General features: G+C 39.8%; 1 long non-coding RNA gene across 6 annotated transcripts in view; it reads left to right on the top strand.

The window, feature by feature from the left end:
- The first annotated feature begins 406 nt into the window (after positions 1–406).
- The window catches only part of LOC108448763, a 74,316-nt gene continuing 50,979 nt past the window's right edge, over positions 407–23,743 (top strand). For 5 of the 6 annotated variants that reach the window (XR_001864778.1, XR_001864782.1, XR_001864780.1 and 2 more), the window contains exon 1: positions 13,439–17,446. This is a non-coding gene — a long non-coding RNA (uncharacterized LOC108448763). Of the gene's footprint in view, positions 451–13,438; positions 17,447–23,743 lie in introns of those variants that run through there. The other variant, XR_001864779.1, reaches the window with a different exon arrangement.

Below are 23,743 nucleotides of genomic sequence, written 5' to 3' on the forward strand. Positions count from 1 at the left end.
CTGGACTGCTTGATTGCTGTAACATCAGAGCACATTGGGAGGACTTTCCACTGGGCACAGAGGGCCTGGCCCCGGCCCAAGCCCCAGCTCCAAGGAGACCAAAGGGAGGACTCGAACACTTTCCCAGGTTTTTTCCTCTACAGTGAAAGATTTTACCATCTAACATTATTTTTCTTCCCATGTGTTTGTTAAATAAATAGTTTTATCTTCTTCACTTTCCTTCGAGGAAAATTTATTTTTTCCCGAACCTGGTGGGGGAGGGGTGGTTGTGCCTTCTCTCAGAGGATATATTTCTAAATTTGGCCAAACCGGAACAGGGATATAATGAAAAACGCTGCCTTTTTGTATAAAGTTTTGGCTGATTGAAGTCAGTAACCCACAGCTCATTTTCACTGTGTGCTTTTGTAGGTGCTGTGTTGGAAAGGACAGGCTGACAACAGATTTTCAGAGGTACTGTGTTGGATTTTGCTACTAAACAGGCAATATTTTGGATCTTATGAACATTTGGATCTTATAAAGAATCATTTTCTCAATTTTGGTATGTCACACAACTTTTTCAAGTTGTTGTTTCATCTAGTGCAGAATAAGATAGTAATTGACTTAATTGCAGACTTTTGAAGAAATATTTCTTGTTACAGTGAGCATGATGACCAGTGTGTGTACAGTAGGTCATTTCTGTGTACAGATTTCTTCCAGACTGAAAAATGACAACCAAAAGTGTAAATGCATTTGTAGCAGGTCACATTGAAAAAATGTGAAAGTATGTTCAATTATGCAATATATGATTTCCCTTTATCCTTCTGTCCCAGCTGGGTGTTGTGTGACGGGATGGAGTATGCCTGGTCACCATACGAATGCAACGTGCAAGGAAGCTTCTAAATAGAAAGCAGTTAATTTAACTAAACATCTTTTGATGTCACAGCCTAATTACTTTCATGTACAACATTTAAAAGGCAGATATTTGAAAATAAGCTTTACCCAGAAAAGATACAAAACCCTGAGAAAACACCTGGAGGAAAGGCTGTGTATTTCCAGCCATGTGTAAATGTGCAGCTCAGAGGGGATAAGTGTTTTTATCTCTTTGCTACAACCTGCTCTTACAAGATAGATACAACTTTTTGTCAGCGTGTGCATGCTACATCAGATGAGATCTGAACACGCTTTTCATGCCCATTGCCTTCTACTCTTCATCAGTTCTGCTCTGTCGTGATGAATGTGTTCCCTTGCAGCAACCTTAATTGTTTTTTGAGGGTTAGAAGAGTGATCGTAATCACAGCTGTTGTGAACTTCATTCTGATCTGCAAAGAGGCTGTGCTATATGCAAACATTTTCATTTTGAACGCTTAAATCAGTGGTTTTCAATTACAAATAGAGAACCCAGTAGCTGGAAATGTTCCTCACGGAGGGAAGATCCTACCCCTATTAGTCACTCACACTGCCTATTTTTCAGACATTCACAGTTGAAATTTTGAGCTCTGGAAATAAAGGATGTGGTATCTACAAAAAAAACCCATTCCAAGTGTGGATGATCTCCAACTAATTGATGAGTACTGATAAAAAAAAGCAGGTTAGGTGGCCACTTTCTCTTGAGTGCCTTGCCATAAAATAGCATTAGGTCTATGGATGGGAGTGGATAGTCTCATTTCTGTCCTCCTTTCTTCTTCCCCTCTGTTCAAGATTTTTGTACTAAGGGGTTTATTTCTACAGTAATGTGCTGCTAAAGCCTTTGTCATTTGAACTGTTGAGGTTTATTTCTGTTCTTTCACCCTCAACTTACAACAGTGTGCAATTCTTTTGTGCCTACATCCTGGCAATGCCATGAGGGAGCCTCCAGGGAAGCAGCTCCTGATCATGCCAGTGTATGAGGAGAAATCCCATCCCTTTAAAGAACACATAGCCAGGAGCATAACTTCATTTAAACAACTTCACTTAAGTTCAGCTTCTCATTGTGAAATTCAGAGTACAGAGACAATACCAGCAGTAGAATAAAGGTGAAAAATCCCAGCTGAAATAATGCCCAGAAATTGCATTCACTCAGTGCCAAAGACCTGTGCATGGCTGAAGTCTAACAAAGCTCTTCACTGAGCCAGTTTAGGTAAGTACATTTTACCTATGAGTAAAGAATGTTTCGTGTAATTTTTCTTATGTTTCCTCCTAGATATTTGGAGTTACAGTGTAAATATTCTGTCTTGTCTAAGTAGCTGTTTACTTTAAATTGTCTCATGAATTTAATGAAGCTGGTTTTGAATTTTGGTGCTGTACACTGTCAATACAGCCCGGGATGGGTGTCTGTAGTAAATGCCTTATAGTCTGTATGTCAAATTACTGATACTTCCATCTAGATATCTGGTCACCTATATGACAGGGCTTTATCTACTCTTTGAATTTTTTGGTGATAATGGAATGTTAAAGAAGATAAAATATGTGTGTGGGTTTGTATTTAGATACACATTTTCACATCATTTTCAGTCAGTGAATCACCATTTAAAAAAACCCCACAAATTACAAAAACTTACAGCTAAAATCAGCACAACAGCCTCAAAAAAAAAAAAAAAATTAAATACTATAAAGCAAATTGCACACCCATGCCTGACTTGTTTCCTAATGCAACAGAGTAGTATAATGTTGCATTTCCAGTTATGAAGAATAACAGAACTAACCAGGATGACTGATATCAGGCACTTATGCTTATGTCCCACCTTATTCTACATTATTTGACTGGAGAGTATTGCCATTAACTTTTTACAGAAAACCCTTTTGTTGGTTGAAAAGACAGACCATAAAATATGTGGTGATGTGAATTGTAATGCACTGTAGCTAATACTGGTTCAGTATAAACTGTTTAAGTTTGTCATTGATAAAATAGTTCTGGTGGATTTGGGAATGTCTTAGAAACAGTGGTAAATATTTCACACATTATATATTTATATCTATATTTTTAATATATATACATAATACTTAAGAATAATATGGATATCAATTAATCAACTCAAACATTCCAAAACGTGTGAGAAAAGCCACACTGCCCTGATATTGCTTTTACCTTTGGTATGATGTGAAACCATTTCTCAATAACGTAAAGAAACATTGCTCAACAGAGCAGGGAGGTATAATTTAAAGCCTTAATTAAACATGCATGAGGGAAGATTAAATCCATTTTTGAAATGTTATGTCATTTTAAATATATATTTTATTTAGTACATTTGCTATTAATTTTAATCTTAGCGATAAAAATATATTGATAGAATTTAAATGAAAATTTCTGTTGAAGCTTAAAGCTCTATGTAGAAGTAAGAGGGTTTTTTTGGGGGTGTTTGGTTTTGGTTTGCCTTGGGGTTTTTTTGGTAAGGGGTGTGGGGGGTGTTTTTTTCATTCATGTGTTAAAAGAAAAGTTAGTCAGAGTGGTGGTAGAACATCCATCCTTAGAGGTTTTCAGGATTCAGGTGGACAGAGCCATGGCTGACCTGCCAGGTTGCATGGAAGACCATTAAATCCTGGTGATTTCATTAAAGGCACACGGCTAAAAATCAACCCAAACAGAAGTGGGATTACAAGGGACAGCTGAATCTCGTGTGTGGAGCAGGGATAAATCAGCATCTCCCTGCCACTGCCAACTCACAAAAAATGAAAAATTAAAATCCAGGTTTGATGAATGTCATTCAAATCTCAGATTGTTTTCTAAATTAAGAAAGGTTTTATCCAAGTCTGTATTTTCCTTCACTTTTTATCACTGGTACAAAAATAATTTGTGAAATTCTGAAGCAGGGGAATGACAGGTGGCTGTACCTAAAGACACATGACAAGGCTTAAAATGTGAGAATTTTCATTCTTTGTGTAGTTACCAGTAACTTAATCCTGTTTTCCCTGGGAGCATCCTTGGGGTAGACCTCATTTTTGTTTATGCTTTGCTTATAATAGTTTAAATTCATTTTTGACAAATGACATTTTCTAATCTCTCTGGATTTCATCAAGGGTTGATTTTTTAAAAAAACACCAGAATTATGCTATATATTTATTCACTACATCAAGTGAAACCTTTTCACTCGTAGATGCTTTGGGAATTATTAGTTTTATTGATTATTTTACAGTTAAATTGTATTCTATCAAATAGAATGGGTCAAAGGTTTTCAAAACTCTTTTGTTCATCCAAGTAATTTAAGATGCAGTTCAGTTACAGTGGCAGAACTGTTCTCACTTTGGTTCAACATCCCAAGTTTCAGGTTGTTCTCATGGTCCTGTTAGATCATCCTATTGATTTGCCAGGCATTGATTTACTGGCTGCTCTGCCATAAGAACACAGTTTGTTTGTAGCCTTAAAATATACTCCAAAGTACTGCTCACAGATTAAATTTGAGGAGTAAGCTCCATGGCTTTCAGTCAGATTTCTCTTTAGAAATATTTCTATGTAGAAATAAAATAAAATGTATTTAATGTTAGTTGCATTTCACTGATGAACAGTTTAGGCAAAGAAATTGGAATTAACAGATTCGTCTTAGCCATCCTAGCCCAGTAATGAATTCTTCTTTTTTTTAAATTTTAGTTTGCACATGCATCAGTTTTCTAGAACAGGTAATTGTATTCAGGCTTTTCATTTTAGTGCAAAACTAACAGGCTTAGGCTTTTGCCTGAACTTGCAAATATTACTGTGCAGCACAAATGTCTAAGACAGGGATTGCTGAGCGGGCAGCTTGCAGTGGATTCTCTGCAGACCCCTGCAGCAATGGGCCCCACAGTTCTTTATCAGGGAAATGATACTGGAAAATCCATTAACTCTGTCTCCCCTCTGTTTCCTGGAGCCGTTTTCCCTTGGTTCCTCTCCTAGAAAAGTGACAGAATATCTGTGGACATGGGACAGCCTCTCCAGGCCTCCACTCTCCCCAGTGACCCTTCAGTGGAAAGTGTCCAAAACCAGGGTGTGGATGTGGCGCTTGGGGACACAGTTTCATGGTGAGCATGGCAGTGCTGGAATGATGGTTGGACTTGATCATCCTAGAGGTCTTTTCCAGCCTCAGTGATTTTATGATTCAGGGAAAGGTATTAAAATAAGTATTTCCTCCTTGCATGTTGATCTGCCTTACAGAAAGAAACTTGGAAACCTTCAGCATGTTATTTTGATGTGTCCATTATGCACTAAATATATTCTCTCTGGCCATAGCAGATTTAAGAAAAATTATCCAAGTTGAAGGAGATTGTGAGATGGACAGGTGAAGGGTTTGTGTTCAGCCACAGCCTGAAGCAAAATGGACGTTAGAGAGGCTACTGAGGCAGGGAAAGACGGAAAATATATCTGTCAGTTTTGATATAGAGAAGGTGGTGGATTTGGGGAACTCTTGTCTCACTTCCACATCTGACTGTTGGAGTAGAAAAATGAGGCTTGGTTGTGTTCACAGAGTATTGGCTTTTTTCTTTAACATCAAGAAAGGTATGACAAAGCACCCAGGAAGCTTAGGGAAAAGAAACCTCTCCTCTAAAGAAACACACTTCTCAGAGCTGCAAAGTGAGCCAATATTGAAAGTTCCCAATGGCTGAAATCAAGACAAGTGCCAAAAGTAAATGTAAGTACAGAAAGAGAGGGAAATATCAGAATCACTGAGCTCTCAAGACACAAGGCCAACACAGAAGGATAAAACCTTTCTACTGGTAATAGCCAGGATATAAACTATCAATTCCCTATATTAAGCATTTTGCTACTGCAATGCTGAGCCTTTTCTCACTTTTTCCAGAAGCACTGATTATCTGGCATGTAGAATACCATTATTCACCATACATGTTCTTGGGCTATCATGTCTTCCATGCTGTGTTTAGTGTACCAACCTTCCTGCTGTGTTATTGTCATATCAACTTTAATTACTCTGCTTTTAAATGCTTACTGCAGCAAAATGAATTTGCAGTGGATTAGTGTTTAGGAGTATCCACATTTGTAGTACATTCTCTGATTGGTGCATAACATGTCTTTGATTCAAAAATTTAAAATGTCAGATTTAGGGTATTTATGTCTAGAAATGAGTATTTTTATGATTTAATCACTAAAGACAGCTATGCTTTTATAAATAGAACTTTATATGTGGGAAGGCTCATATTAATGCAAAGACAACATTTTGTTCTTAATATCAACTGTTAAATTTCATAACAGTAAATTTATAAGCTTACTTAAAGGGACAATCCCTTATAATGAGTTTGGTGAAGAACCACATACCTGCCCCTACTGCAAGAGGGTGCACATGATAAGCCATGCTTTTACTTAAGGTGAGCCATAAATAAGAATAGCTCTGGATTGCTGCTTTTGTTTGAGCAGTCCCCAAGACTTATACAATATAAACTGTAAGTTGTCTTTGGTACAGAATTTCCTAGTTTTGCTGGGGAACCACACAATAGAGCTTCTGGAATCTTAAGTGTTTTTTAACAACTTGCCAAGAGGAAGCTCTGCTGTGATTACTTATAATTCAAATATGATCTGCCCATGGCTTTGGCCAAATTCCTCCATTAAGTATAGAAGCAACTGTACCTTGCAGTTCCCCACTGTCTCATTGAGCTATTAGCTCTATCTTCCTACTACATTTCATGCCTGGAAGTGCACTTTTAAAAATAACCCCTAGTTCCAATGCCATTCCTCAATAAAAGTTTCTTTCATCCTTTTGGGTTCCTGCCTCAGGAAGGATGGAGAGCCCAGTACCACGCATAGGGAAAAATCTGGGAGTGCAGCCAACAGCAGCAGCAAGAATGAGAGCCAAACACTGCGATTCCAACCAGAACAGTTCTTCCTTCTTCCTGCCATAGGAACCTAAAAAGCCCCCTGGAGAGCCTTGGAATTAGGGCTTTCCTGAATAACACACACCTGTGGGTTATTTACCTCGTGTTTCATATTGCTGCAATAAGTACAAGGTAGTCACTTGTGTTTGTTCCTTTTTAAAACAAAACTGGAGTTCTTTGGGTTCTCAACATGGAACACAGTAATTATTTTTTATTTTCTTTAAAGAAAAAAAAACCTAGTTAAAAGTTTTGTAAGGTGGTGTCACATAGTTGAAATGGAAAGTATTCCCAGGTATCTTTATGGCCAAGTTCTCACATTTGCTACAGTGAGCTGAAGCACCACTACTTATGTTTTAAGCAACCCTGAAAAAAATTTTGACTGCACTTGGAGTCCTATAAATGAGTATTTATTTGTCTTCTGCAGTCATCCCTGTTTTGTGTTCCACTGCCAGTAAGAAGCTTAACTTGAAGATAATTCAATACAGCACTGTGTCTTAGAGCTCCAGCGACAGGCGTGAAATTGTTTTATCTTTTTTGTTGGCGGTGCGCGGCGCTCGCTGGGCTGGCGCGCAGACCATCTGCTGCTGAGGTAACTCTCGGGATACTTGTCAAATTGATTGCACTCAGCAACGGCAGAGACACAGGAAAAATAGAGTTTCTAATTACGTTTTACCAGGGATCTTGTTTAACTCTAGGAAGTGGTAATTCAGAAGTAAATGGCTTTGGTGGACATCTTAGAATCTTTAATTAACAAATTACTCTATTAACACACACGTTGTTTTCCAGGTGAGTGAGATCATTTGCCCTTGGGTTTTTTTTTCCATATGCCTTCTGTTCCTCCAGCGAAATATGTAACAAATTGAAGTATTCATTTTGATTACATAAAGCACATGGGTATACAATTATATGAAAAGAAAGATGACATTTGTTGCCTGCCTTCCCTAAGGCCCCTACAGGCTCTGCCCTTCACTGAAAAAATAAGGCATAAAGTCATTAGAGTGCATGCTTTTTTTTTTTCCACATTATATTTTTGGAAGGGTATGTTATTAAAGCAAAAGCTTAGAAAAAATGGGATAATGATTCTTTACAAAATACCACTGATAATAAGTTTTTCTCCCAGAAGTTTTCCATTCTTTCATGTGTCCATTGTGTGACCATTTTGGAGCTTTTAGGAATGCATTTACTTAATGTTACCAAATTTATATAATAAATGTATATTAAAATATAATACAATATATTAAATATTCATGTAAATATAATCAGTTTACTGCTTAATTTTATTAAAATTTTTGCTCATTATTTTATGCTTTACTAAGCAATTAATCTGCATTTGAATCCCTTTATATATTTTACAGGGACACTTTCTGTACTGTGAAACAGTTTCTCAGCATATACTTGGATGGAAGAACTAGTTCATTGTGGTCTCAATATTTATTGAAGCATTAAATGAAACATTGGGAGAGAAAGTTAGCTTGCATAACTAAAATGACAACATCTACAAATTATATAAAATTACTAGGGATTTTTAAAAATATATTTTTGTGGTGAAACATGCAGAGGAATTTATTTGGAAAGAGTTCAGAAAATGAATTTGAGGTAAGTCAGGAGTATATGAAATAGTTGCGAAGAAGAGTTTTCCTTTGTTTTGTCCTTCATGGGACTTGGATCTAATCTCTGTTGATGTTATGTTCTTTTATTCCGTATCTTCTGTCTTGGGGAATTTCTTCCTTCTTTCCTTCACGTAGCTGATTAAGACAAGGTCTCCTGAATTTATCTAGACCTGGCCTCTCTCCCACTGCATTTTTCAGATATGTTTTCTGGATATCTTGCAGAAATTCAGCCCGGAGAACTCGAATGTGACCCAAGCTCTCATTCCTCATCTCTGCCATCCACACGTGGGGATGATGGGTTGTGTCTGGATTCACGATAACAAGTGATTCCCTCTGTAGATTGTTTTACTGTTGCTGATTAAAAATGACTACATAAGCCACTGTTAGAATAGGACAATGAAAACGTTTTGCTAGTCCAGATGTAGAATTTTTAGTAGGCACTTTCCTATCAATGCCTATTGGAAAGCATGCAGGTTATCTTTCCAGTCTCAGCAAGAAACCTGACATCACTAGAGAAAGCTAAGCTAGAAGATGCTGTGACCAAGGAAACATCATGAAACCACAAACAGGAAATTGGATTTATTTTTCAGAACCTAAGTTTTCCATCATGTTTCTGGTAAAAGAACATTCCATGCTTTTTCACTGTTCTAAGCAATAGAGGAACATGCATTTGTGTGCCTGTTTGTGAGTTTTGTGTTTATATTCAGCTACAGAAAATCTGTTTCTAGCATCAACAGTGTGTTACACATATTTCACATTGAGCTGCTTTGTATTGCAACACCTGCCTCCCCGGTATTTTGCTCTGGGAGGGCTATGATGAGTGCTATCTTCCATATTATTGAAGGATAACATCAGCATTTGCTGGCATGTCACTGTGGCAAACAATGACTTGTAGCTCCCTTGAAAATTCACACGCGTTTTATTGCTGCTTGAGAAAATAACACACATTTCCACTGCAGTTCTAGTCATTTTCCTGATTGCTAAAGGATTTCCCCTCTATTACCTCTGCATTTTCTGTGTTGCCAGGTGTGAAATGAACAGAATCATAAAGTCAGGCTGTTTTGGAGAATAAAAACAACAGCACGGTCTGTGCTACTGAAATGGCAGCATACTGAAAGTGGAAAAATGCTAGTAGCTATTGGCAATCCAACATACGTGACAGATAGTAGAGTGCGAAAGACATTCTTGCCAATTTTTGCAATTAAAGGCAGTTCAAATATAAATTACTGCCTCAGGAAAATATTTCATCTTGTCCTTAAATTTCAGTATGTGCTGAAGTCATTCTGAAAGCAATAGGAATGCTACACCTTGCTTAAAAGTAAATAGTATTGATATTTAAGTGTTTCTTAAATATGGCTGGGCTGCCAGGAACTTACATGTTTGCTAGTTGCAATAGGAGTTTCAGCAGTTACAAGATGATATGTTTGATCCAGTTCCTGGTAAAACCACTCAGACCTTGTTTAATATTCCCATTAAATTGAATAGCAGTTGACCAAGATGAGATGTGGTTGTGGAAGCAAGGTCTAAAACTGTCTTGATCAGAGCTGTTTTGGAGATAGGATGGGATATCTGAGATTGGGAGGGTAAAAATCGCCTAATTACAGAGTGAAGAAAAAAGAGAGCTGAACGGGGAGCCAGAGGAATCACTTGGATATGCAAAAGTTGCTTATATATTGAATAATTTGCAGCACAAGAAGAGCAGCTGGGACAATTCTTGCGAAGGCCAGTGAAGATACAGAAGTCTGGGTGAGGGATACAAAATTTCAGCTGAATGTATGACTAATGCAGGTCAGTAGCAGCAGAGCAGGAGAGGCACTAATACACCCAAATGGGCCTGACAAACCTCACCTGGGACCCCCATCCATCCCTGCCAGGGAGGCTGTGTGAGTTCAGCCCAGGATGCTCCTGCTGCATCCTGGCAGTAATATCATGAGACAGATTCCTCTTTCTTGAGGTGCTGGTTTCATAGACAGCTTAGGTGAGAAAGTGGTGAGTAATGTGCTTTGGCTGGCTCTGTGTGTTCTCGCTGCCTGATCTATGAATGGGATAACACTTCATTCAGACAAGGTGCAAACACTTTAAATATAATATATTACAGACAGCTAGAGTAGAAGAAGAGATTTCATTAAGATTTCTTTTTGAAATACAAGGTGTTAACAAAATAATGCACTTGTTCTATTAAAAATGTTGCTGAGAAAAATCACTTGCGAAAACCTTAGCTAAAGACAAATTAGAGTAGAAAGCCTAACAACAGCAACAACAGAAAGAAGCATAAGAGCTGAAGCTCTGAATGTTGTTGGGAGTACTTGGGGTGCAGCTGCAGAGGAGCTGCAGGTTGAGCTCTGTGTGGGACCCCAAGGCAAGAGGCTGAGAACTTCTCACCTTGTGCTCAAGAAAGGGCACAGGCTGGTGTGGTCCAGCCAAGTGAGGGACACCCAAGGACACAGCAGGAGCCAAGGGCTTGCAGGGAAAAGTAAGACTCGCGCTTGCCTGGACTGTGAGAGGATAAAAGCCCAGTGGGCCCTTTGTTTTGGGTCCCTCCTCAGAGGCCTTAGCTTGGGCTGTTATTTTTTTATTTAGTTATTGCACCAAGATTTAATTATTTTAAAGATTGGGATGTCTGGGACTCTGCTAAAGGAAGCCTGGTCTGGCTGTGAGTGGGGTGTGCAGGGAGTTGAGCAGGGCCCCCATTGGGTCACTGGGGTCACACTGTGAAGGGGCTCTGGTGTCAACAGTGAAGGTCTCTGGTGCTGGGAGCGTGACTGCCAGAGTGCCTCCTGAGTGGTCAGACTGGGAGGCTTCCTTTACAAAGTTTTAGATTTATAATCCTTGGTCTGTGTTTACTCAACCAGACCCTGTGGGCCATTGCCAGAGCGGACAGACAGGGACAGGGTGAGCCTTTGCCATGGCTCAGCATGGTCATCCTTATTGTCTGGGTCATAGAATATGGACAGATTGACAAAAAGGGGAAAGAGAGGGAGAAAGAAATGGGGAGAGTTTGTTGTTTATTCCAGTCAAAGTATTAGAAAGAGATTAGCTGGTCTAGAGGGTAATAATTAAAGTTTTGTGTTTTGCTCTTTACACAAACACGAGAATTCCCTGGATTCACAACCTCTTTAGTAAGTGGCAAGCTACAGGCAACGCCTTTTTCTCATTTAGTCTTCTTTCCCATCTTAGGAGAGAGGAATAAGGAGCTGATGAGCAGCAGCTGTGGTACCTTTGTCTAGACAGGACTGTTTGTTTTTATGGGAGAACCTGTTTTTCAGGGTCTGTGTGTGTACAGTTCCTAATGCAACAGAAACTTCTTTTTGATGTAGAAGCAATACAAAGAAAGAACATTTTATTATAACCCATTATGATTTATAGCCTCTGAGGGGGAAAAAATGAATGCAGAAGCATATTGGTAAGGAAGGTCAGATAAGGAGGAAGCTGCAGGAAAAAGATATCTGTTATCCCTTATTGTCTTTTTAGGAGAGTCACTAAGTATTTGTAACCTTCTGCCTTAGCAGGAAAGCAAAGTGATCTGTTTCTGCTTATGAGGTCTGGAATAGACATCTATTTAACATGTTGGGCCATTAAGAGGATAAGTAGAGCATAAACGTCTATGCAGGCGAATGGAAGACAGGCTAAGGAATTTCTAGTGAGATTTTGGTTGGTTGGTGTTTGTTTTTCTTTGTACCTTTGCATTTGAATTGGTTTTAACAGAACACCTTTAATTCTTCCACTGTAAATGTACTGGAGATCACACAAGGGTGATGAAGTTTTGGGTGCTTTATAGTCCTGTTGGTAGGTGCAAAAGAGAGTTTTGGACCTTTTCGCTGTCATGGGTTTCTTGTTTCTTGATGTCATCCTCAGTTGTGATTTATCCTTTAACAGGTAATTCTGAGGCAGTGATTGAGTTTAACATCGAGTTTGATACCCTGTGTTGTCCTGATAGCTTTGTGTTTGAGCACAGACAGCCTTCTGGCAACCATAAACGCAGATTCCCATCTTTGTTACCATTTCCATTTAGGTGCTGTGCTCTTGGCATGTGAGTACCAGCAGATGCCATCAAGTCTAAAGTGGCATTTGGCACCTGTGTGCCAGTGTCCTTAAGAGGAGGGACTTTCTGTAGAAGAGCCACAGCTCGCAAACTGCCCATCTAAACTCATTTTGCTTGGCACTGAGCAAACTGGCTCTATCCCGGGCAAGCAGGCGCTGTGCCATCACAGCAGATGGGGCTGAGGGAAGGGAGCACTTGGGAAGCCTTGTCCAACCATGGAGTGCACGTGTCTGAGGGCAGAGTTTCCAGCCAGCAGCCTCGGAATGGCTCCCTGTCCTCAGCTCCCAGCTCCAGTTTGAACGGCTTGGTGATAGATTTTAAGATGTCAGTCCTAGTTTCAAAATGTGCTGTAGTTACATTGCACTTGACAAAATTATTTCAGCCTGGATGGTGCAGTTATGCAGGAGGGCTTGAAAATTGTAACCTACAGACTCACAGAATTATGATCTTAGTATTTGTGTGATGCCATAACCAATGTGCTCTGTTTAAAATTTTGTAGCATATTCTCCACAGTAAGTTACCTAAAAAAAGTTAGAAACTGTCTCACATAGGTGGTAAAAAATCACAAGCTAAATGCAAGAGTTGTTATGATGCCTTTTGCTGGTCTTAAAATCAAGAATCAAACACGGTTAGAAGGGAAAAAGGGGTTTTACCTTTGTATTTATTTTAAGGATCTTTAGGTGCACATGTCCAGGTGGAATGCACCGAAATGCACCCCGCAATGCACACCACAATGCACACCCCACAAAAGATCTGGTATAACATTATAGGTTTTACTAATTAGCATATCTATCAAAGATTCCCCAATGAGAGGCTCAAGTGAGCCCCCCTCCCCAAGGAGCCTTCCCCTGGATGGTTCTATCTTAGTTCACAGAATGTGTTCTGGAGAGGACCTTGGGGTCTGGGGCACACTGGTCCCTAGCTACTAAGCTTCTAAAATGTTTAGTCTCTCAGCTTAACAAACAAGTCCAAGAATGTAGGCAAAAAGCACTAAGAATACAGAAGTTGTAAAAGGGTATAAAAGAAAAGGCAAAGAATCATCATGGCATCAGTTATAACCATTTCAAAATAGGTGCAGATATATGCACCCAAGTTTTTTTGTGGCACTGGTAGAAAAGGCAATATTCAAAGTTAAAACAATATTGCAATCCATAATTATCTGTTTGTTTCTTACACCAGTCACAGCAATGGTATGATTTTCAGGCAGAACAGAAGTAAAGGATTTTGTGGAGCAGGTTGCCATGCCTGTGACCCAGCAGGGCTCCTGAATGCCCCCATTTATCACCTGATAAAAGCCTTGAACTCCCATTCTGAGTCATATGTTGTCTATTTAAAAGTGATAAATACTTGTGAAATAAAAAACCACTATTGATTCCAGGGTCTGCACAGATGTGGGTATGTAAGCAATGAGGCAACCATTCAACAATAAGACCTGTGAGTGAAAGACAAAAATTCCTCCAAACTTCGTTGGGTAAATACTGCTTTACAAAAAACGTGATCATCCTAGAGGTATTGCATATTTTGGGTACAGCCATTTTGGCTTCTTGAACTGCTGTAAGAGTAAGCTTAGTGTTAAAACTTAGGCTGGAGTGACAGAAACATCAAACTAAAATCAAAAGAAAACAAACAAGGTATAGAGTGACTCTAGATATTCCTTGATATGTCTATAGTTGTGACACATGACAGTTGTTATTCTCATCAAAACAGCAGTTTAATGACATTAATATCACTGTGGTGGCATCATTTGTTTTCGTGATGTTTTGTCACTTCAAGAAAGGTCATCTTTCATACCCTCACTCAAGTACCGTAGTAAGTAGGATAACTTTTTTTTTTTTTCAAGTTTTATTCTACAAAGTTTTCTTGAAAGATAGAAGTACTTGGGGCCTGACTGATACGGTTTTTTTGATCTGTTTTGTTTGGCGTTTTGTTTCTTTTAATTGGCTCCCAAATGAGAATGTCATTTGGGATGACGCAAAGAGCTTAAATAAGAATTTTTCCTCTCTCAGCAGGAGAGAGGAGACTTGATATCCATAAAGTTACATAAGACAGAAATAAGTGCCCTGAAAATAATAAAATTACTTACTAAAATTAAGTATAAATATATAGGCTTAGGAGGAGGCTTTGTAATTACTGTAACATACTGTTGACTTGTGCCTGTTATCAGTCTTTGCCGATAACTCCGGGGAGCAATTTAGGGTGTCCCATTGCTGGCAGTGGTGTGGGCTCTTCCTGTGTGTGTCCCCAGCACTGGCCCTGCAGCCTCTGCCACTTCCATGTGCTAGAAAAGCACAGCTGTGCAGGTCTCACAGTACAGGTAGTTTTCAGGAAAAAATATCAAATGTATCAAATGTATCAAAGTATCAAATAGTAATTATATTTTGGGACCAGTGGGGCCCTGAGGAGATCTTGGCTCTTGTTTGGTTGGTGTCACTTGGCTTAAATCAGCAGTTTCATTTTGCAGTGTAGGCAAGTCTCTGGGGCTGATTGCATTGCAGGTACATAGGGCCTGGAATGAGGTTTTCAAAAATCACCATATGATCTGTTCAGGCAGCAGAGATCAACATCCTAATGCCCTCAGACACTTGGCTTATTTTTTTTCTCTCCAGGGCAAAAGGATTTCAAATATCCCAAACCTCTGGCTACCTGTCAGAAAATACTTTCCTTGGGAAATACAGAACAAAACCAAACTTTAACAAAGCTGCTGAATTTACTTTCAGCTGTGGGATTCACTACAATACTCCTTACACAGGTCTTGCATCTCGTGTAGTACAGAACCATTGGTAACAACAGCAAGGCATTAACTGGGGATCTGTTCTCCTCTAATACTGGAAAGAAAGGGGAAAGCTGAGACCAGTTAGGGCAAAGAATACAACCCCAGCTAAAAAAAACCTCTCCCATTTTAATAATACTTTGATTTAAATGCATTGCAATGTAGCAGTATTTCTTGTAGCAGGAGAGCACCAACACGTTGCACAAGCCTTGACGGAATGGTAATTAATGCCCATTCATAGAAATATATTTATAACATGTTTAGCTTTCATAGTGAGAGCTAGCGTATTATTTTAGGATGGGGGTTTTTTTTGGCCTTCGGAGTGGTGCTGCATATTGAGGTTTTATTTCCTTCACCTATTCCATTACCAGAATGAAATGCCACCAGTTAATAGGATGGCAGAGTAAATGTCACAAGCTGAAGGGACCACAGGAATGTGTATTTGCCACATGTAGAAGCCGTACTTTACTGCAGTGCAATGTGGAATTTATGAGCATTGCTATAATATTCTAGATATGCCTCTCTGGTAATATCTGACATATATCAGTGCTAAAAGTCAGGATACTGCAAAATCAGCTCCCTCTTGCTCTCTGTACCTTTCCTAGATGGTCTAGAGCTATATAGTCCCAGTAATGCACTGTCAACTAAAGCAGGTAAAACCAGCCCCTGCATATAATTTATTGGCCTGAGAATGCAGATTGCAAACACACTTTATTACCTGCTAATTTACCTCCCACTGGCTGAAGGATGGCCAAAGTCTACTATTTGTTTTATAGGAATTCATTATGCCATTAACCTTTCACTCCTGTAGGCCAGGAGCAAGAATTTCCTCAGTTAAATCACTGCTGTAATAATGCTCTACAAATGAAAACAATGATTTATTGCACCCCACAAAGTCTAATAAACATAAATTATAGCCTAATGGTCTGTGTGTTGCAGATGATTGTGTGTACAACTAGTTACTCTTTCCAAGGACTGTTCTGGTTTCCTCTGAAACACGTTAAGTAAGAATTGTGCCCATTTTGGTGTCTGGGGTAACATTTTCACATCTTGCATTGTAGTAACAGGGACATCATTGAAGATGATGTGGTTTCTGTATTTAGTTATTTTTTGTAACGAGGAAGAAGAAAAAGAAAGGGTAAGGCAACAGCAGTTTTCCCCTCCCCTATCAGCAATTACTGCTCTTCTGTGTGGATGGCAATGAAGGCATGACACATAGTCCAAGGCTGATCCAAAGAGAATTTTTATATCCCCGCTTCTCCCAGTAAAAGCAAAACTTTCTGCAAATTTTCTAGGGTTTCAATTAATGTTTTGTGACAGGGTACCTCTGCAGTGAGTGCAGCATGACACTCTATCACTTCTGTATTTTCTGCACCTTTCTGATAACCAAAAAATCTCTCCTACGTTTTTCAAGCATTGCCAATTTAAAAAAAAATCCTTTGCAGTATGTGACATTCACCTTGATACCAGTGACATTCAGAGAGCCTGCTGATTTTTAAGCCAGTGATTAAGAACTGTCTGAAATAGTTTCACACACGCTTTGTAAATCCTCAGTTAGAGCTTTTCCATCAGTGCTGCTGGGAAATATTTCTCCTTGGCTTTGCAGATGTTTTAATGAATTCCTTTGCAGGAACTCTCTGTCTTGAAAATGAAATAATCTCTTTCTTCTTGTAAATATTTATTTTATACAAATACAAGAGCTGCTAGTCAATGGCTATGATGTAGCACAGTTTTGCACTAGATAGAGGTCAACCTAGAAGATGACCAAGGTAAACTAAAAATCCAGAAGTTTCCCCGCCTCAGGAAGTTCAGTATTCCCTTGTACTTTGAGTGTGAAATACAAAGGTGTAAATGTCCTGGTCAGGATGGCAACATCTATTTACAATATTTCAATTGATCATATAAAGCAGCAATCAGCGGGGTAGTCTCTGTCCTGTTTGATAAGTGCTGTATGTCTGAAAGAATTGTGGAAAATAAGGACATTTATTCTGTTCATTTCCAGAATAGAATTAGTACAGCTGATTTGCCTCCTTATGACAGTTTGTGTCTACTGGGGGCAGGGAGAAGAACCAGTGTTGAACTGCTCTGAATCTTGAGTCTCAGTTACTGCCATCATGCTCTTAGTGACATTGTGCTCCTTTGATATTTTTTAGCTATGGAGTTGGATTTCATAATAAGAAGAAAGTGAAAACTGCAAGGAGTTCATGGAGTCACAACTGCAAGCAGCAGCAATCCCAGTGTGGCCTGACCTGTAGGGAGGCTGTTGACTGGAAGGTAGGCAGCATCTCATAAAGACTATTCTGTTTGGCTGAGTTGCCGCTTGCTAAATGAAAATTTTCTTGAAAGAGTATTTTGCAAGGTCTGCTCAGTTCCCACTCGAAACTGTTCGCAGTAGCACACAACTGCAGGCAAGCTGCAGTCCTGTTAATCTTGTGGATGGAGGTATAGGATAGCAGTGTCATTAAGCACTTCCATAGGCACTGGACTCTTCAATCTGTACGGCTCGTTCTAAATCCCACTAACAGTGCATGTGTTGGTTTGTAGTTTGGGTCAAAATTTGGCTTAAAAATTTTGCTGAGTACCTCTAAATGAAAATAATTAGCTATTTATATTCCTTCCCATAGGGCTGAATGGTATGTTCAGAAGTAACATCCAAAGAGCCCAGAGGACGAGTCCCTTGAGCAGCTGCAGAGCTATGCCCAGAGGTTTCCTCAGACTAAGTGCACTTCTAGATCGTTTGGTAGGGAATAATCCAGTTTAATCATATGCTTGAGGGGGAGGAAATTACTTCAATTAGAGTTTCTTCATTATTAGTGTGATCAACTTATGTTCATTGTGTAGCTGAACATCATTTATTTAAGTGGGACTCAGCCATTGTGATCCACGTATTAATAAAATCAGTGTCCACTTCTTTCTCTGAAAAAATAGACATGGTCAGTGGCACATCTGCAGTAGTTCACATCAGATCCTGAGTCAGGGTCACAGCTGAGTTGTTGAAAGACCTCTTTGTTCTTTTGGTTGCCTGATTTTCAGAGAAAAATTTTTGCACTCACACTTTTTCTTCTTTCTCTTGCCCCACTCACCCAACACTTCTTGATAACTTCTGTGTTTATTGGCCTGTTTCAGGCAAACTTGGCATCTCTGCTTGAGCTGGGGTCTCACAGCTGTGAAGTGACGATCGTTTTCATTAAAATCACTGTTTTGGCACGTGCTGTAGTGTGCCTTTTGCTGAAGGTGGAAACATTCTTTGTTCTGCTTGCCAGAAGTCTGAGTACCCACAGGGCTCTGGGCACAGTGTGCGTGTCTGGCAAGTGAGGAAACAAGTAAAGGTGCAGAGGAGAAGCTGAGGACCATTTGGAAGTCCTGCTAGGAGCAAGAGGGAAGTGGATGTTTGTCACGATACAGGAGGAGCTGGGAAAGGGGGCATCAGCAGGTGAGATAGGAGGCACAGGAGTAGTCCATTTGCAGTAGTAACTGGGTTAACAGTTTACAGACAGGGTGGAAGATGGATGTCTCAGATGTGCAGGAAATCAGGCTTCATTAGCTCTGGTCCTTGCAGAAAAACATGTTATTAATTGCCTTTAGTCTCCAGGGGAACCACTAGCCTCGTTTGAAACTCTTCTGCTGCTTATTGTCTGAGCGCTGAAGCATGCTCTGAACAGAGGGATGTCTTCGATGCTGATAGATCAAACTCTGCACTGAAATCTGCTGAGATGAGGAAGCCTGAATCAGCAAAGCCAGCTTTTAAGGAAACGGAGATCCCTCTGTGGAATAGAAAAACAAGTGCTGCCAGAGATTGGAAATATGAAGTCTGTGCTCTTTAAAGCTCAGCACTCTCTGGGGCCCAGCCAGAAGCCTGGAGGACAGAGGAGAAATTACTTGAGGATTTCCATGCAAGGAGGAAAAGAGCCCTAAGTGGCTGCATGTAGGAGTGCAAGGACAGTCTGACATGATATGTGGTTACTGCCAGTTCCCATGCTTGCAGGCTTGGAATACACAAAGCAGCAGCATTAGCAAATGTTCTACAGTGACAGGGAAAATCGCTTGGGACTTTCCTGTCCTCTAACTCCTAATACATGGTGAACCTGTATGTTTAGTTTGAGACTTTCCACCTGTCCTTTTGGATAAGAATTCTGACACTAAGAGCTGTCTTCTGTACAGATGAAGTCTAAGTCAAAGGTTTCTTTCATCTCTTAAATCTCTTACTGCAAAGATCTGGGAGACGGCAGAAAAAACCACTGCATTATTTTTGGAGAAGTAGTTCCCAGCTCTGATTTTGTTCTTCAGCTCACATCCTGCTTCTCTTTGCCCTTTTTCTTTCACCGTAATGACCTGATACAGGTCTGATTATTATTTGCAAAGGTAGCCAATTTGTAGGTGTGCCTGCTGAAGGTGTATGACCTAAATTATCAGATACTGCTAATTTGCAGGGAAACACATTTACATGCATGAACCCGTCCTCTGTCCTTTTCCAAAGGAGCATGTGTTCCTCTGTGATCTTCTGTGAGGAAATCTTCAGCTGGATGGGCTCTGGTTTAATGCTGCAAGCTTGTGATACAGTTCTCCAAACCCCAGGCAAGCTTCACATAGTAACTGCAATGTTCACTTCTCATGCTGCTTCCAAAGGGACAGCTTGAGCAAAAGCAATAACACACAAGTGGAATTTGCTTTGAACCACTACTCTCTTTTTCAGAATTCATGCAATAGGAGAATATTTTGAAGGAATGTATAGGCCTAGGCATAAAACATGCACTACATGTACAGAGCAACACGTGACTGGTGTTCTTAATGGATTGGGCTTTAACACAGTACAGTTGATAATGGTGTTTAAATTTTAGTTGCTATGTCATAACAGTGAAACAGTAGAGGTCTCAATTATAGGGTAGCATAATTATGTGTTCAAGAAATGTCTGGACATCCACTTAGTGCCATGATCTGGTTGACAAGGTGGTGATCAGTCAGGGGTTGGACTTGATGATGTTGGAGGTCATTTCCAACCTAAATGATTCTTTGTTTCTTTGTGATAATAGCTTAGAGGCAAAAGAAATTTGGGAAGATTAGTCAGTGGAATGCTTATTTTGTGGAAACTTTGGAAAGGCATTAAAACAGACAAGTACATTAACAAACTTAAAATAAGCTTTTTATTACTTAATATTTTTTCACCGAAATTCAAAGCTTTGGCTCTCTAAGTAAAGCAGAAAGTGGAAATCTCAGCAGTGCTGCATTAATTTTTCAAGCCCTAATGTGCCAGACAGGGAATAAGTTATTACATCTGTTGCCCTCTGGGAGGAAGAATGAAAAGCTCAAAAATGATTCTTCGCTGTTAGGGTGGAATAACTGAATAATAGCTGATATAAGCAGCAGCGTTGCTGCAGAAAAGCTTACGGCGGCTTGTGTGTCATCATTAGGAGCGAACATTTCTCTGTATAACTAGTGTAGCAAGATTAAGAAACATGGCAGGGCTTATTTGTTCTTCTCATGGGGCCCTTTACAATTATGGGGGAATTTCAAGTGAGGGCCTTGTGTGCAGCTGCTGATGATCTATGTAAGACACTCCTTTTTCCACCTTGAATTCTCAGCCCGTAGACATCGCTTCCAGGGTCTGGAGGCAAAAGTTGTCCATGGCAAGTTTATGAGAACAATATGGAACTTCAAGCTGTGGTGCCTCTGGGCAGGTTAGTGCTTCATTTGCCACAAACCTGGCTCTTGGGTGGGCTCCTGGAGATGATAAACTGAGTCCATAAAATCCTTGTCCCTCTGACAGGCAAGAAACATTTGCTGAGTTCTTCAGTGACTTGTTTTCCAAGGGAAAGCCCTGGAGCCCCCTTATTAATGATTGTCTTCTCCGTAAATACACTCATAAAGCTTTTTAAGTACTGTGATAACATGGCAAATAAACAGAAGGATAACCCCAGAAGAAGATATGGGAATTACTTGTGTGTCCATGAGCTCAGCTGGGAATGAAGGTACCGAAGCACCATCCCCATGCTTCACTGGTGCCTCAAGCTAAAGTATCTCAGTCTTTTTCATCCCCAGGAGGTACAAAAGGCTTCAGTAATAGGGCATGGAGCCAAGGAAGAAAAACAATGTGGATTTTTAGAAGGCTCTTTATCTGCCTGTCTCCTTGGAACATCAGATATTACAGTGGCATGTGGATCTAGAAAGGCACATTGACAAAAAGGGATGAAAGCACTTTAGGCCTTCTCAAATAAATGGCCTTTGTTGAGAATAAAATTAGAATGCAATGTATAGATTTTTATCTTCACCTCTAATCGATCTTAGTAGAGCCTTATATAACATTGTTGTGGGTGCTGTTGGCTTGTGAGTCAAAGAAAGCTCATTTCACCTGATGGAACTAACTGTGCTGAGGGTTTTCATGCACATTTCTCTAATTAATACTGAACTGATACTGTTTCTCTGGCATGACCGTGCCTTGTCGGGGGTTCATCTGAGGTCTGGGATACAGCAGGCTGTGACAATTTACTGTGCTGCAGGATGAAATGCATAAACAATGACTATTTTAAGGCTGATGGGAGCTAATAGAGGAGTAAGTACAAACTAAACCTTATAGAAACATTCTGTCCCTGATTTATTGCAAACACCATCTATTTATTGCAAGTATTTGTGTCTTGAGGCAGACTAGGGATAGTTCTCTACTGTTCCCTGCAACCGTTCTTTAATTTTCTTAATGCTTTTATTTGCATTGAGCGGTGCCAGGGCAGATATCAGTATGTGGATTTAGCTCGAATCAGCTTTTTTTAAACTTGGTTCACCACTCTATTTAATTAAGGGTTGTTGGAAAGCTTCTACCTGTTCTGTTTAGACTAGCTATGCCTTAAGCCTTATGTAGCTGATTTTAATAGATTGTCACTAAGTCATGGCAGATCATGTGCTCATATAACTTATATCAGCATCATACTTGAAAAGCCAGTGTAGCAATTCAACTGTGACATGGTTGGGAGTGAGGGATCTTCCTGGCCACAAGCACCTCACACAGCTTTGACAGTATGTGACAGTGGTGCACCAAAGGTGAAATCATCCATCTGTAAACAGAGAACAAGCACGTGTCTGTATTTTATTTGGTGTGTAAACATGTATAAAACCAAAAAATTTTAATACCCCTGCCTCTGGTAGCTTGTAATTAGCCCTACATATTGGACCAAACATCAAACCCCCAAACTGTGTGCAAATTGGTCTTTGATTCTTGAGATCTGTCTACCTTGAGAGGAGAACTGTAGCTAAAGCATCCAACAGCTTGGGAAAGGCAAGATCTGCAAGTGTTAAGAGTAAACCATTTTATAATAAGGGGAAGATTTTCCATTGTGAAGGGTAATCTGTCTCAGAGGTAGACTAGTGCTGACATATCCCCTTTAGACAAGAAGCTCGGAACTGACAGCCATTTGGAATTATGTCTGGAAATGCTGTCAACACCCACACGTCATGAAAAAAAGAAACGTGGTCTCTTGGCTGCCTGCAGTCGCAGCCATCTGTTTGGATGGCGAATTCCTGCTCTGGGGTTGGTTGGAGTAGTTCACTAGGACTTCAGGGGTGCCAAGCAGCATAGCTTGAAAAGAGCAGACTGTGTGTCTCAACACACACTGCAGCTTTTATTAGGAGCCCTCATTCTGCATGACTGCAGGAGCATCACAGACATCCTTGCTTTGCTGACATGTGTTGATACTCACATGTCAAAGTAACGGAGCAGAGACAAATAAAACAGATTTCGAGGGACTTTGTACCTGCCAAAATGCAGTGCAATGGGCACCTCAGAATAGTGTGGGATAATCCAAATATCCTTAGGAGAGCCATCTCCTGAGATTTCTAGATGAATAGGAAAAATCACTGCCTTTTCACCACCCACTGAATCAGCTGGAATTTATGACATTAAATTCCTCATTCAATTCCAGGATGGGAGAAGTCAGTCAGAATACCTAATTACATGGTTATTGAATATGGACAGAGCAATCTTTTAAAAAAATAAAATAAAATGTAACTGTGCCACAAAAGTGGAGAGATCTGCATAGCTGGGAGGCAGAGCAGCCTTAAGGAATTTTATTCATATGCTGTGTGTTTCACTTACAGTTTTGGAAAAAAACAGCCAGTGATGATTATTTCACTATGTCTTCAATATACTAATTCTGATTCTTATCGTAACTTTTTTTCATAAAAAGTTTTTCAGAAAAAAAGGAAATGCAGTCATTTTTTACCTAAATGAAGCAACAGTGCAGATACCACCTTTAGCCAGAAGTGTAGTCAGTGCATCACTGCTGTTCCCATTTGTGTTGTGGGGGAATGATTGTCTATAGCATTAGAGGCTTTTAAGGTCAATGTCTAACCCTACAGATTTCTGGGCACCCACCTTACTGCCTCTGTGAGGCAGATGCAACATGCTTTTACAGGGCCCCCAGGAGGAGGCATTGTAGGTGATGTTGGACATGGATCTTCCCTTTGCCAAAAGGCAATGTTATAAAGTGTCTTTTTTTCCTTTGACTAGAGAAAATTTTACACACTGCTCCATCGTTCCTTGTTTTAAAGTATTGCATTCAATCTTTTTTTCAAAGATCTGTTATC

The sequence above is a fragment of the Corvus brachyrhynchos genome, unplaced genomic scaffold, assembly GCF_000691975.1.
Source record: "Corvus brachyrhynchos isolate BGI_N302 unplaced genomic scaffold, ASM69197v1 scaffold98, whole genome shotgun sequence".
NCBI classification, from domain to species: Eukaryota; Metazoa; Chordata; class Aves; order Passeriformes; family Corvidae; genus Corvus; species Corvus brachyrhynchos.